The following is a 12,065-nucleotide window of genomic DNA, read 5'->3' on the forward strand; positions in this document are numbered from 1 at the left end:
GGTATTTCTTAGTGACAAAACAGACACATCTGGTCCCTTATGCAAGTGGTAATTACTGTGAAATACAAGTTTGGCTCGTTTATTTACATAGCATGGGGTTTTGCACAGAGATGCATGCACCACTTAATGTCCATAGGAATTCATTATAAGCCTACAGTGTGGTCGAACATGGGCTGAATGAAAGTGTGATATCCAAAATGTAGGAACATATAATGTAGGAAGCAGTCCGATGTGTAGTGTCCCGTCTACAACCTCATTGCTTTTCTCAACTGATCGGTCTCATGATGTTGGCCGACTGGAAGAGCAATTTCACTTGGGTGCATGTAGCCCACATGATATCATCTAAAATCCTAAACTATCGGGATTAAGACCGCATCGGTTGCCGGGGCTCACCCGGTGGAGGGAGCTGCATTATGGCCCGGTGCACTCGCTCCATGATGAAGAGATTACCCTAATTTTTTCTGATGATTTATTCCTATGTTTTCAGAAATTCAAACACCATGCGCAAGGATGTAGCATTCCCTTACATTTTTTTTTTAAAAAAAATTCTGTCCTCATAACCACCATGTAGACAAAGTGCCAAAAGGAATTGACAGAGATCAGCTGTCTCAGTTGATCTGAAAAACTGGAAGGGACACAAGTATAGTGAGGGCCATCTATCCCTCAGCTGTCAACTGCGTTCCAAAGAGGCACAAAATCCACGATTTACCAATCTACGGCAAACCTTGGGGTAGTTGGCAGCCAATTGGGGCCGGGCATGAACCGGGTAACGGCTATTCCACTGGTGCAAACTTTAGAGGCACCATAGGAGATCATTCATTGGACCCGGGGGGGAAAAAAACCCGGATAGATCAATGAAGCCATGATAATAAATACCAAAAAGCCCTTTTACTCTGATTACCAGATCTGGCCAGATCGGTACGTGAGGTCTGCAGGACTGAAGTTTGCCAATCTCTGAAGGTAGGAGGTGAATATTCTTTCCATTTCCTGCAGATCTCCCTTCTTGCAAGCAGGATTGCATAAAATACTAGGCACTTAGCTGGACTTTGTACACCTTCTAGAACACCAAATTTCACCAGGGGCAAATCTATAGTGACAAGTCTTTCCAATGACCCTGTGAGGGAATTGCTGACCTCCTCCCAAAATGTGGCTAAATGAGGGCATTCAAAAAACATGTGTGCATCTGATGCAGCAATCAGCCCACATTTAGCACAAGACACTGACTCGCCTCCTGAAAATTTAGACAACCTAAGAGGGGAGTAGTATGCCCTATGCAGGGTAAAGATGTGATTCCTGCGTAACCAGGAGGGTCATTACAATGTTCCACAGGAGTTCAAAAGAAGCCATCCAAAGATCTTGTAGATTGTGGTCCATCAGATCAGAGCCCCATAGCGACTCCGGCAAAACGAAGTCCCCATCCGACTCATCCAGTATGAAATTATACCACTTGGATACTTCTTTTATAACTGGACCCAAGTTTACTAAATTAGATACCAGTGGGCTGTGACCTCCAAGTCTGAACTTACTCCTGTTGGCGGGAGAGGTTTTATAGGCTAAAGTCCAGCTAAGAATCTGTAAATATTTAAATCGTGAAAGATTGGGGCCAACCTTAACCTGCAGGTGTTCCCACGAGAGTAGATCCCCCTCATAAAAGAGGTCTCCCCAAACTTCCAGACCTGCCCCTCTCAAAGGGATAGCTAGACTGTCTTCAAGCCAAGCAGGATTTTCAGGCAACACCCACAGCGGTGTTTTTTCACAAAAATAATTTTGTTTTATAGCTTTCATAACTTCGGTCCATGTTCTTGCAAGCCCTTGTAGAGTCTTCAGTTTGATTTTTTTTTTAAACTTAGGATTGCCAAATTTAAAAAGAAAACCTGAACGATTAACTCTTTCCCCATCCAACATAGCTGCAAACATTGGACCCACCCCAGAAGCTGAGGGTACTTTCAACAGCATTCGGGAGTGGGATAATTGAAAGGCCCATGCATAGATCTTTAGGTCTGGAGCCGCCAGGCCACCTTCATCCCTTCGCCGTCTTAGTTTTTTCCATGCAATTCGTGGAAGGTGGTTATTCCAGATGAAGGATGAAATATTGGACTGAAACTTGGCTAAAATAGTTTGATCAAAATATAAAGGAATGGTATTAAATAGAAAAGAAATTTTGGGCAGGATCGACATTTTAATGAGGTTAGCTCTACTTAATAGTGAAAGGGGCAAGTGGGACTATGATTGAAGAAGCTTACGGCATTCTTTGACGACTGCTGATAAGTTGACTTGGACAAGTTTATTAATGTCCTTCACAATCGTCAAACCAAAATATCGCATTGAGATGCCTGCTTGAAATTCTGTTACAGAGTCCTCATCATTCCATACCAGCATTTTAGTCTTGGCTGCATTGATCTCATATCCCGACACTTCTCCGAATGCATGAGCCAATTTCAAGATAGCCGGGAGTGCAGTGGTGACCTCTGATGTCAAAATAAGCACGTCATCGGCATATAATGCTACCTTTCTCATCCAACCTTGATAGGAAAAAGGTTTGATGGTCACCTCCTCCCTTAGATGTTGCGCGAAGGGCTCAATGAAAAAATCAAAAAGCAAGGGAGAAAGCGGGCATCCCTGCTGGAAAAAGGGTACGACAGTTCTCCATTAACAAGGAGGCACGCAGATGGATTATTGTACAGCAGGCTTATCACCCTACGGAACCTCTCGCCCACACCGAATTTGGCCAAGGCCTCTGACGGGTACACCCAATTGACCCTGTCGAAAGCCTTGGTTGCATCCAGTGTGAGGGTGCTAATGGGAGACTGTTGGTTATTGCCATATCTATGACGCCAATTAAATCATAAGTAAGTTCATAAAGTTGTCTCCCTTTCAGGAAGCCCTTCTGATCTGAATGAAGAACCGAAGGAGCAATTGAGGCCAATCTAGTTGATAAAACTGTGGTGAAGATTTTATAATCCACATTTAAGATTGAGATCGGCCTATACGATCCACAGGCCTCCTTAGGTTTACCAGGTTTTAAAATAAGGGTGATAGAGGCTTTTTCCCACGATACCGGAGGAGGCATTCCTTCTAGAAGAATTTGATTGAATAGGATAGTGAGGAAGGGGACGATTTCTAACTCCAAGACCTTATATAACTCGGCTGGCAACCCATCGGGTCCGGACGCCTTCCCCCTCTTACCCTTCCTGATGGCTGATCTCACCTCATCCTCTGTAATGGGACTGTCCAAATATTGAGACTGCTCAAAGGAAAAAGAGGGCAAAGCAATATTACTCAACCAGCTCTTAATAGCCTCAGGTGTAATTACCTTATCTTCTTGATATATGTTTTGGAAGAACTCCCTAAAAACCCTCCTAATTTCCTCATCCGAAGTAAAGTTGTTATTTCCTACTTTTATAGCCGCTATATTGTTACGGACCTGATCTATTTTGGTCTTCCATGCTAGTAATTTTCCAGCACCCTCACTATATTCGAAGTGTGCCAACTTGCTGGCCTCCCATCTTTGTTGGACCCTCAGATTTAGAACCAAAGCCAGGCTTCCTTTTAAAATCAACAGTTGATTCTGAAGAGGATCTAAAATAGACCCTGAAGCTGTACAATTAATGTCAATGTCCTGTTGAATGCGAGCCATATCTGCTTCAATGGACGAGATCTTCTCCTTATATTGCTTCCTACGATAGGCAATTTTACCTGTGATGAGCCCCCTCAAGGTAGCCTTAAATGAGTCCCAAATAATTCTATTTGTGGCGGAGCCGTTGTTTGATATAAAAAAGAAATTGGGTCTCCGACTTTAGATATAAGATATCCTCAACATTGGAGAGGAGAGAGCGATCAAAGGACCACGTACTAGGGGGTTTCTTAATACGGAGGCCTAATTCCAGCTCAACCGCAGAATGGTCTGAAAGGTGAGACAAGAGATAGTGTATGGATTGAACAGAATCTACCAGCCTTTGACTGATTAAAATAAAGTCAATCCTTGACTTGTGATGGTATTTGAGGTTCCGAAAAGAAACCCCTTGTTGTTGCCCCGACCTTTGTCCACGTACCCATATTGCCTCATAGCATCCAGTAGGAAGGATCTAGTTTAATACAAAATCAGAGATCTGTCCAAGACAGGGTCCAGCACAATATTAAAATCGCCGGCTAGTATTGTGGGGCCTGAGAAGGAAAGTAACTGCGAAAAATCGGATTCCAGCCAAGAAGGGTCATCCTGGTTCGGGCCATAATAGCCCACAACTGTAACTTGAGACCCTGCTATAATGACTGACGCAATGGCCCATCTACCAGAAGTCTACAGCTTGTGAGACCAACCTGGCTTTAGCTCCATTTTTAAAGATAATAGATACACCCCTGGTATGTGATGTTTGAGTGGTGGAGACCGCAAAGTCGATCCATCGATTCTTCTTGATGAGGGCAAGCATTTCACTATGAGTCAAATGGGTCTCCTGCAACACCACGACCTGCACATCCAAGTCCTTCAGATATTGTAAAATTCTATTAGCTCGGGGCTTGGTGCGGAGGCCGTTGACGTTCCAGGAGATAAACCTCACACTACTCATCCCTCATCCAAGAAGACCAAAAATACTGTGTCAAAAAACTGCTGTTTTATGTTATCATCCATAACTTCCTTACTCAAAATATGACTATTACCATTCCTTATATTACTATTTAGGTTATTGAGGACTTTTTTATATTTTTGCCACCCCCCTCCACCCCCTACCTCAAAGTGTCTAACCCTCCCCCCATGAAAAACCCTTGTAATATCTAACCGGAACAATGTCCAGTAGATAGTGCCCCACCAGTTGACTCCCGGCAAGAAAGATTTCCCGCTATATATTCAAAAAAAGATGTAAAGAGCAAAAAAGTCTAAAAAAGTGAAGAATAAAAAAAGAAAAAATTAGCCTATGAGCATATCAAGCACTGCATATTTGCAAATAGGCAAATGAAGAACCTGCGTAAAAATTTAGAAGGTAAATAGTAAGTGGGAAGTATCCTTAAATAAAGAAAGGTCTGATCTTATCAGAAAAGTAAAACCCTTCCCAGCCAAAGACTTCTGTTTCAAAGCCATATTGAGGATACGCTCCTTTAAAAGATAAGTATGAAAGTTAACTAAGATTTTGCCAGGTTTGGACCTCTGGGGGTTTAGTTTAAAGGGATCCCTATGTATTCTTTGAATGTCAGCCGACAAGTCTTCAAGAGTATGTTCTAAACATAGGGATTCTTTAGGTAGAGCAACAATGTATTGTTTAATATCCAACCCCTCTGATCCTTCAGGTACATTAAGGATACAGATGTTCCCCCGTCTTGCATTGTTTTCAAGAGTTTCCATCCTCTCGCTAAGAGCCAAGTCTTCCCTTGTAAGTTTCTGTATGTCAACTTTCACTTGATTCAAATAGATTGAATGTAATCCTACTATCTCCTCAAGCACACCAGTTCTTACAGTGAGCCCTTCAATGTTATTATCCAATGCTTCACAGTAGTTTCTAAACTCTATTTGATTAGCAGATTCAGCAAAACCCTATCTTATCTCCAGAGTAAGGGCAGAGAACATTCCCAAAAAAAGATGCGGCAGTCATCGGGGAAGCAGAGGAAACCAGTAGTGACTTTGGATCGACTAGAGCAGGAGCAGAAGAAATTTCTATATCTGCCCCCCCAGATGCCCCTCCTAGTTCAGGAAGGTTTATCTCTTCAGACTCTTCGGCCAACTCTGTAGTTAACGTTGGGGGTAAGCTCTGCCTTGTCACAGATGAAAATTGCGACCGAGGTTGCGTGGACTGTGGTTCTCTCCCCATATCCTGTAAACCCTGAGAGTCTCCAGGGGGGCCGATAGATACTACGTATTCAGTAATTTGACTAGGGAGGGACCTCTTCTCAGCTGCATCACTCTCCGCCAACAAGGGTGTAACTACTAGCTCCCGAGGTTGACTAGGAGAGGCGTAATGGGCCTCTGAAACAGATGCCATATCAGTTTCGTCAATTTAGTCAGAAAGATGCCAAATCTGAGGAACGACCTTGGAATAGGAATGAAGTGAAGGAGTAATCCCCGACCCTATGGAGAGCACCGTTTTGGGATCTTTATCCTTAGCCTTAGATTTACCTTTCAAGTTAGTATGTTTAGACTTCACTTCTGTGCTCAAGAAAGATGAAGATTTTCTTAACTGGTGTGTGGACGCCTTCTCTGGCCCCCCCAGCCCCCTCAGGGATACCGCCTTATTTACTCCAATTTTCTTTTTTCGCCCTCGGCCACGTTTAACTCCCTCTCTGGATGTATTAGGGGTTTTAGAGGTATTAGGAGTATTTATAGTAAGGGAGATCTGTGAGATAGCCTTAGCAGAAGGAGTATGATCAGAGGGAGTAGGATTAATTACCGTTTGGAGCACACCCTCTGCAGACGTAAGACATGCTAAGTCCCCCTTACCAGCTTCAAAAACCGGGGACCCCTCCACTGTAGCAGATAACCCAGGACGCTGTAGCTGACCTTGCAGTCCCTGCAGTCCTTCCTTGCAGCGGGGGACTTCGTTCGTGTGCTGAAAGTTCTCCACATTAGCTGACCCCCGAAGAGGGGAGACCGAGCTTCTCAACTTTCTGCCTCCTCCGCTCAAGCGCAGCTAAGCAAATCCTCAGTCTGGGCTCAGGGCGGACCCCACACTCCTGGGACAGTAGGGGGGCGGGTAGCAGCTCCCTGCGTGGGCTGATAAACTTTTTGCAGCCGATCCGAGAGCCTTGCACTTCCCAACCGCCAGAAAACAGCTCACAGAGACTGCAGAGCCTCACTCGGGATCCCCCGCTACCTTCAAGCTCCGGTCGGCGTCCTCCGTCCTCGTCCCCGCTCAAGATCCATGGACAAAGAAAGAGGACTCCGTGAGAACGCCCGTCGCACAGAGTGGAGTACCGCATCTCGCTGTGGAAAATCAGATCGATAATAAAAGCGAAGTTCCAGGCAAGTTCCACTTGGAACAAGCAATCTCAGAAGGCTATTATACTTTTAACCGGTTGGTTCCATATTTAGTTGCTCATTCTACGCGGTGGGGGACGATCCTACCGGGAGCTCAGTCTGGAGCACCGCGTCCAGCTAGCTTGCTGCCGCCATGTTTTTCCCTTAAATTGTTAATCAGAGTGGCTATTGGGGCTATTTTGTTACAAGACCCAATGATAAATGAACTTTAATCTGTAGTATTTTACCCAAGGACCTGGAACATTGCAGAAATAAAAAAATCAACTTATAATCATGATTTTAAATTACATTTTGTTTTAAGTTTATAAAGACCATCACAATATTTCAAAATGCTTAAGATTTCATAAAATATGTAAAACTTCATTGATTGTTTTTGTTGTCCCCCCAAAAAATCAATTTCCACTACTGTTCAAGGATGTATGTTAATATTATTTGCCAATCAGTCCTGGAACTTCATTGGCCTGAACAAACTAAAATATAAATGTAGGAGAGTAGGGTCTGCAATCCTATGGTCACCCCTGATTTTTAGGTCGAGGTAATATCCGGTCTGCCGAAGGCAGAACCGGAAGTACCTTGATCTTATGTTGCTTAGATGGCTATTTCTCCTGCCGCCTCCTTTTTGCCTCTCCTCTATTGGCTGGCTCCCTAAACGGAGGCCAGCCATTGGAGGACAGAGCCGTCCCTCCAAATAGGCTCTGTCTTTTTCAGATTCGGGGGCCTGTTCCTTGCTGTTCTTTCCACTTTTTATCCACGCCTCTTTTGAACAGCAGAACACGCCCCCGAATCTGAAAATAGCGGCGCTTTTCTTTATGCCATTTTGCGACGACCGCCGCACCAAGAAGTCGCCGAGTCCTCGCCCCTGCTGCTGCATTACTGCAACAGAGCTCGCAATGGCCAGGGAGTTAGGCGGAGGCAGCCCGGCCCAGACAGAAGACACGCACAGGATCGCAGGCCCACTACACCCCGTCCTGCAGCTCGCACAGCTTGCACTCCCCATGGCCACCAGTGCCGTGCTGAGCCGGGGAGCACCCTGCCTCCGGCCCGAACCCGTCACCCATGCCCCCCCCTTTTAATTTCAATGCACTCCTTAGTCCGCTCAACAAAACTCCCCCCCCCTCCTCTATATAAATTTCATCAATCCCCCTACAGCTGGCTGCTGATTCACGTCAGTCAGTCCGTCCTGCCCGGCATCCTGTGGTGAGGGCTGCTCGGTCTCGCCGAGTCCTCGCTCTGCGCTGGCAGACAGGGTAGAGGGTGTCGGTGTGGCCCTGCCCGTGGCGGATCCTGCCAAGCCCAGCCCTGCATCAACACATGCTGGAGTACCGACGACAACACACACAGCCGCTCTGCTTACTAATATTGCACTTCGCCAGCGAGCTATATTGGGATGTGTGGTCTCGATTTAGACGCTCGGTCCCAGAGTGAGTCGTGACCCTGAAACATGAGCTGCTGTGGTGACTTTACCACTGACTGGAACATCCCATCCCCACATCCACGGCTCGAGGAGGCGGCTGAAGGTGACCTGGGGCTCCTGACAGTCTCTTTGTCCCCTGTCCAAAAGTTTTACACTGCAGCTGGCGCAGATCCTGCATGGACTGCTCAAGGTTACCTTGCAGTACAACACAATACTGCTTTATTGGCATGACTTGCACTGTCGGTAAGTAGTCTCGTGCCACCGCTTTTCGTGCCACTGCCTTTAGACGTCCCAACCTGCTGCAGAGGCACGAGGCGACCCCACAGGATAAGCTGAGATTGACGTGGGCCGCTGACGTGAACTACGGAGGCAATGGCATTTCTCTGCCCAACTACCCGCATTTTGCAATGGCGAGTCTGCGTCTTCTTACATTCTCTGACGAGTGACGTCATACATGCTGTATCATAGCAGTGGTGGCCAAGGCCCTGATGCAAGCAGCGAAAAAGAATAACTAAGGATACCGTAGCTCATGTGTGTAGTAAAACAATAGGTATATTTGGATGCATTGAAGCCTTCGCACCCTCTGCCCCCTTCCCTTCCCTGCCACTGCACCTGCTGCACTACTTAGTAAAGTAGAGAATAAAAGGAGTAGAACACAAAGGGCTTTAAAATGAGAGAGCGAAGGCTAAATAAAACACGCTCCAAATAAAGAAAAGGAAGTGAAGAGTCATATTGTGGGCTGGCACGACTGAAGCTTGCCATTCTATTTTTACTGATTTGCAATGGTTCGATGTTGGAGGCTACTTGCATTAAAGCTTTCACCCAGTTTTACAATGTGAATTTTATGACGCTGGGAGCAGGGCTAGATAAAACAAAGGAACAGGCTGTGCAATTCTTTATGTAAAAACTTTGTCCTTCTGGAGAGTTTTTTTCGATCCAATGGTTCCAGCCTGACATGCCTATTTCAACGAGGGCTAGGCTGCCTTCCCACAGGTGCGGCACTTTCACGCAAAATAATTTGAACTACTCGACAACTGGAATTATGCAGCAATTGAGGATCAAATTATTCGGCAGTGTAGACTAAATTATTTGGCCAGAAAAAGCAAAGTTTGCAACGTGATGATGCTGCACATTTTGTGGTAATAATACTTCATTGTTAGGTCGATTCTCCGCTTCTTCTCACACCCAGAGCAGCTCCCTCTCTGCGCAGATCACACCTCCTGTAAAATCTCACGCTCTGTCCCCTCTCGATGACTGGATCTGAGCACCACATCGCCTCTCCCTCCCCAGACTCTCTCCAATACCTTCACCTCTGCGTCCCCCCCACCCCCAGTCTCCAGCACAATGAGTACACCCTCCAAATCTACTCCAAAAACAATTTCTGGTCTCTTCGTTCGACCTCTTTTATCCACCGCTGCATATCCCCCCTCTTCCGCCTCACCACGAACCCCTGCACGGACTCACAGTCCACCCTCACAGCCTCTGTCCCTTCAGCACATCTCACCTCAGCCTACCTTGGGCCTCGCAGTGTGGGCTCCCCCTCTCTCACCTCACCCGCACAGTCCCTCCCCTCTGTCGCCGCGCACCCTCACAGTCCCACCCCTCGCACCCTCACAGTCCCACCCCTCTCTCACCTCTCACCCTCAGTCACAATCCCACCCCCCGAACCCTCACAGTCCCACCCCTCTCTCACCCTCACAGTCCCAGCCCTCTGTCACCTCTCACCCTCCGTCACAGTCCCACCCCTCGCACCCTCAGTCCCACCCCTCTCTCACCCTCACAGTCCCACCCCTCTGTCACCTCTCACCCTCAGTCACTCACCCCTCGCACCCTCACAGTCCCACCCCTCTCTCACCTTCACAGTCCCACCCCTCTATCACCTCAGTCACAATCCCACCCCTCGCACCCTCACAGTTCCACCCCTCTCTCACCTCTCACCCTCACAGCCCCACCTCTCGCACCCTCACAGCCCCACCCCTGCATTAAACTACTGCTTTCACTCTCTGCGGTGTCTCTTCCCATCCTCCTCACGCCCTCTTCCTCTCAGCCCCCCCTCCCCCCACGATGTTAACCCTGCATCACCACGTACCGTCTGCCCACCGACACTCCTTCCCTACATTTCTCCACCCTTACATCCTCACCGTGTGCAGCCCCCTGACCTCACATCTCCCACTCCTCCGTCAACCACCCTGTCACACCTCCCAGCCTCGCGTCGCCCCCTCCCTCCCCTCACCGTCGTATCCCTCACCTGTCACGCGCCTGCACGCTCTCACCATCCACTCGCTTCCTTCCCATCGTACCTCTCACCCCTGCATCACCTTGCCCCCTGCTTCACCCCACCCTTACACCCTCTGCCTCACCCCCACCCTCATTTCACCACCCTCGCAGTGCATCACCCCTGCCCTCCTTTCTTCATCCCTCCCTGTGTCTCACCCACCCTCACACCCTGCATACCTCCTCCCCCCCGCAGACTCCCAGCGCCTGACCCCATTCATACTGAAAGCTGGCAGTGTTTGCTGAATCTCGTGATAAACCCCTTCGTGCCCTCGCCCTGCCTGTGCCCTGCCTGTCGGTGCTGCTGGGAGCTATGCCTGCCCTCCTCCGGAGCAGACTCCGCACTCTGCCTTAAACATCTGCCCTTTGGGACTGCCCTTGTACTCGGCACCACTGCCCTGCCCCTACCTACGGGGGCAGGAGCCCCCAACGCCAGAGGAGCCCGCTGGGGGGCACTGAGCAGAGAGGAACTTTTCATTTGTGGAGTAAGTGGAGTTTAAAGTGTTGAGGATGACGTCACACTGGAAGCTGCGGAAGTAGTGAGGGGTGCTGGCGGAGTACGAGAGCCAAGTCAAAGGTGAGTGCCCTAGCCCCCCCCCCCCCACCCGGAGTAGGTGTGTGTCTGAGGCCTGCTGGAAGGATGGGAGCTTTGGTGTCCGTGAGCGGGAAGTGGTATAAACATCATCATTCCGTGGGGTCTACACTCCTCTCAGTGCATCTCATCTCCCTCCGATAGAGCATTGATGTATATACCTCTCTCAGTGCATCTCATCTCCCCCCGCTACAGCACTGAGGCCTTATCTGTCAGTGTATCTCAAGCATCCTACTGTCAGAAACTGAGGCTGACACACCTCTCTCAGTGCATCTCACCCTCTGCTGCCAGACTGTGGCCTCATCATGTCAGTGTATCTCACCCCTGCTGCCACAGAACTAAGACTGAGGTGAAGGACTGGGTCATTTAGAACCCAGCGGTGCCAGGGCACAACACCTGAAACCTTCGTGGGTAACCTGCTCCGGTGTACGAATCACAGAGACACGGGACACTTCCTTCGGCGTCAAAGATTCAAGGTTTATTTGCTGCAGGGAAACACAGAAATCACGGAAGTACAACAAGTGTAGTTCAGAGTGTCTGCTTCAAATTGGTCCTGCGGATCGCTCCTTTTATACATGATTTTCCCATAGAGTTACATTGAACACAAAAGTTTATGACCCGGTTCCCACAATTATCCCCCAGAGGGGTCGCTTTGGTCACTTTAATACACACAAGGCCCGGAACATAAGTGCGGAAACATTTGGCGGTTCCCAACTGTAAAAACCCATCTTCCCAACATTAGTGCATTCCAATCGGCAATAAAACAGATCAAAATAGGAACATGGACAAGTGTAGAGGAAGACGGAGACAGTGGGGAGATCGGA

Source organism: Lissotriton vulgaris, chromosome 1_1 (assembly GCF_964263255.1).
Source record: "Lissotriton vulgaris chromosome 1_1, aLisVul1.2, whole genome shotgun sequence".
In the NCBI taxonomy this organism is placed as follows: Eukaryota; Metazoa; Chordata; class Amphibia; order Caudata; family Salamandridae; genus Lissotriton; species Lissotriton vulgaris.